This window comes from Limulus polyphemus, unplaced genomic scaffold, assembly GCF_000517525.1.
Source record: "Limulus polyphemus unplaced genomic scaffold, Limulus_polyphemus-2.1.2 Scaffold10704, whole genome shotgun sequence".
In the NCBI taxonomy this organism is placed as follows: domain Eukaryota; kingdom Metazoa; phylum Arthropoda; class Merostomata; order Xiphosura; family Limulidae; genus Limulus; species Limulus polyphemus.
The window spans coordinates 14,437-17,112 of NW_013676314.1; the positions used below are offsets into that span (position 1 = coordinate 14,437).

Consider the following 2,676-nt stretch of genomic DNA (forward strand, 5'->3'; position numbering starts at 1 on the left):
ATCCACAGTTTTGTGTATCCCCGTTAGTGTATATGGTACTTCCTCTCCTCTACCATGAACTGTTGATAAATCAGCAGTTTAGGGTAAAATGAAAATTTTTGATATCTCCGACATCAAGTACATAATACCATGTTGACTGGCACTCTGTAAAAGGTCATGCCATGCACACTTTGATCTCCACCCATGCATGTAGGGTTAACAGACTGTTTGTGTAAAATTAACACGTTAGGGTTACCCTTGAACTGCAGATTTAAACTCCCATATTTCAATAAATAGAAGATTGTCAGTTATATCTTACAGGTGGCAGTGTTTTATCAGAAAATAAGAATTAAACATGCAATCAGCTTAGACTTTTGGGTCTTGACATTTTGGTTTTACTTAAAATTGTACAGAGTAATAGCTTGAAATAGATCTTATTGTAGATACCTAGAAAAGGAAATAAAAAACTGTCTTGAGTGGCATAAAAATACAGCTAGTTGTTTACAACACAGATAACATTTGACTTGTTAGCGTGAAATGTCTGTTGGTAAAATTACCAAATTTTAAATCACAGCACACTGATGGCCCGTTACTAAGATAGACATATATTTCAAAAAATAAAGAATGCATATTACAACAGAACTAAACTTTAGCTTTCCTTTCCAGTACTTAATACTTGTAATCAACTAACAGGTTATGTTTCAACACATCTTCTGAACAGATGAAACCAACAGTTAATCCTAAAGCTTGTAGTTTAAAACTACCATTGTTAACGGCACATCAACCAATCTCTGATTATGCTACTGATGGATAAGTCATGACAATGTCCAGTGGCGGATCTAGAATTTTACAAATAAGGGGTCACCAACTATCTAAATAAGGGCTGTGGGTGTGGTGAAGGGGGTGGGAAAAAAAGAGTCCTTACAGGAGCAAAGACCAGTAGCATTTCAGCACTGGAAACATGAAACTTTTCATGTTTTATTTTAACATTACAGCTGACAAGCGTAATTCAAGAATCAATCACCTTGCCACAAAAGGACCCCGTGTAAGTTTGCCTATTATATTACTAAGTGTGATAATACACTGAGACGTTGAGTTTAATATGATAAGCATAACAGGAAATTTTTTAATCTGTCACTAAAGCAAAACTTTAAATTATTTCAGCCAGAGGCACTGCTAGGTACTTAAAAGATTTGTGGATCAGGCAAGGGAATTTTCAACGTTTTAGTAAAACATCAATCATGACTCAATATTCACAGGCCCCATGTGCGAGTGTCTAGCAATGCCTCTTATTTCAGCTATAAACTTTGATGTATAATTTCACATTTTACTAAGAGACTTTGAAAATAATAATTAATCCAATATTCTATTTTCTTTAAAAACAACTGTCAGATTTAGGGTTAGAGAAACACAAGTTCTAGTAGTCAGATACGATATGCAGTCTAATATCTAAGGCTGGTACATTTGAATTATAATGCCCTAATAAAAAATAATCTTAATATACAAACACTAGATCACATCCCTGGATGAAAATTCACTAATTACTGAAAAAAAAAAAGGATATTCTTTACAAGTTACTACAATATCGGAAAAGTAAACTGAAAGATGGACTTTTACCATTTCAATGTAAGATAATTCCATATATATTTATTCTCTATTGTTTATATATTTCTTAATTTAAACTTTTGAAAAATCATCTATGTTCAAGTAAATTATTTACTTCCCCGAGGTCGGTGTGAGTCTGATCTTCGACGATGTACGTTATCTTGTACTTGAGACGAACATTTTCCTGGAAAACAGGTAAAGAAATCCCCAACACATCAACTAGTGTGCCAAAATTTGCTCTGAGAAGAACATTTAAAGATTGAATAAAAAAACACATTAACTTTATTGCTATGGGCTTGGCCAAGTTCATGACCTTTAAAGTTTCCATATTATAACATCTGTTTTGTGTATCCTCATGAAATTTCGCAAGCTTTCAGTAATCAATAAGAGTAATTTGTAGAGAAAACTCAGAATTTTTAACAAAGTATTTTCACTAAAACTTTTCCCATGAATATATGGAGTCACACTGTTGACTGGTCCAGTAAGTGATTTTCATGTTAAGATTAAAAATACTTTTCTTCATCTAAAAAATCTCAAATTTTATTTGCATAATCTCTAAAAGCCCCTAAGTACATTTCAAACTTTTTTTCTGTAAAATTTTATATATTTTATCTGTTATTTTCTCTACTCTAACTCTATACAAGGTTGATTAATTTAATCGAACCTCATAACCACCTAAAAATAAAAATCTAAATAAATCTTACCCTTTTTTCTTTCTAGAAAGACTTCAAATTGTAATATGAAACTAAATTTGTTTATTCTAAATAGCTTTAAAATCATAACAGTATACATCTATCAATCTGTACACTACTAAAACTGAGATTGTTTGTTTGTCTGTAATTAAATACAGCAAAAAGGGTGCACAATATGAAAATAGAAATATGAATAGAATATGTGAAATGAGAATAGAAACAGAATAAAACAAGTTTTGTTAAAATCGGGCCATGGGTTACGAGTTAGCACAGTTTTTCGGGTCACTTTTATGAAAATTTCAAGCATTTTACACCACACTACTGTTCGCGCTCGTTAGGAAACTTCTTTATTCAGATCTATTTCCCTGTCAATGTTCCCATTTTCATTAAAAGGCTTAAG

The 2,676-nt window shown here is 32.0% G+C and overlaps 1 long non-coding RNA gene across 1 annotated transcript in view; it reads right to left on the reverse strand.

The window, feature by feature from the left end:
* Positions 1-360: 360 nt before the first annotated feature.
* The window catches only part of LOC111083694, a 4,281-nt gene continuing 1,965 nt past the window's right edge, over positions 361-2,676 (reverse strand). Inside the window, exon 2 of the long non-coding RNA XR_002609194.1 lies at positions 361-1,768. This is a non-coding gene — a long non-coding RNA (uncharacterized LOC111083694). The remainder of the gene's footprint in view (positions 1,769-2,676) is intronic.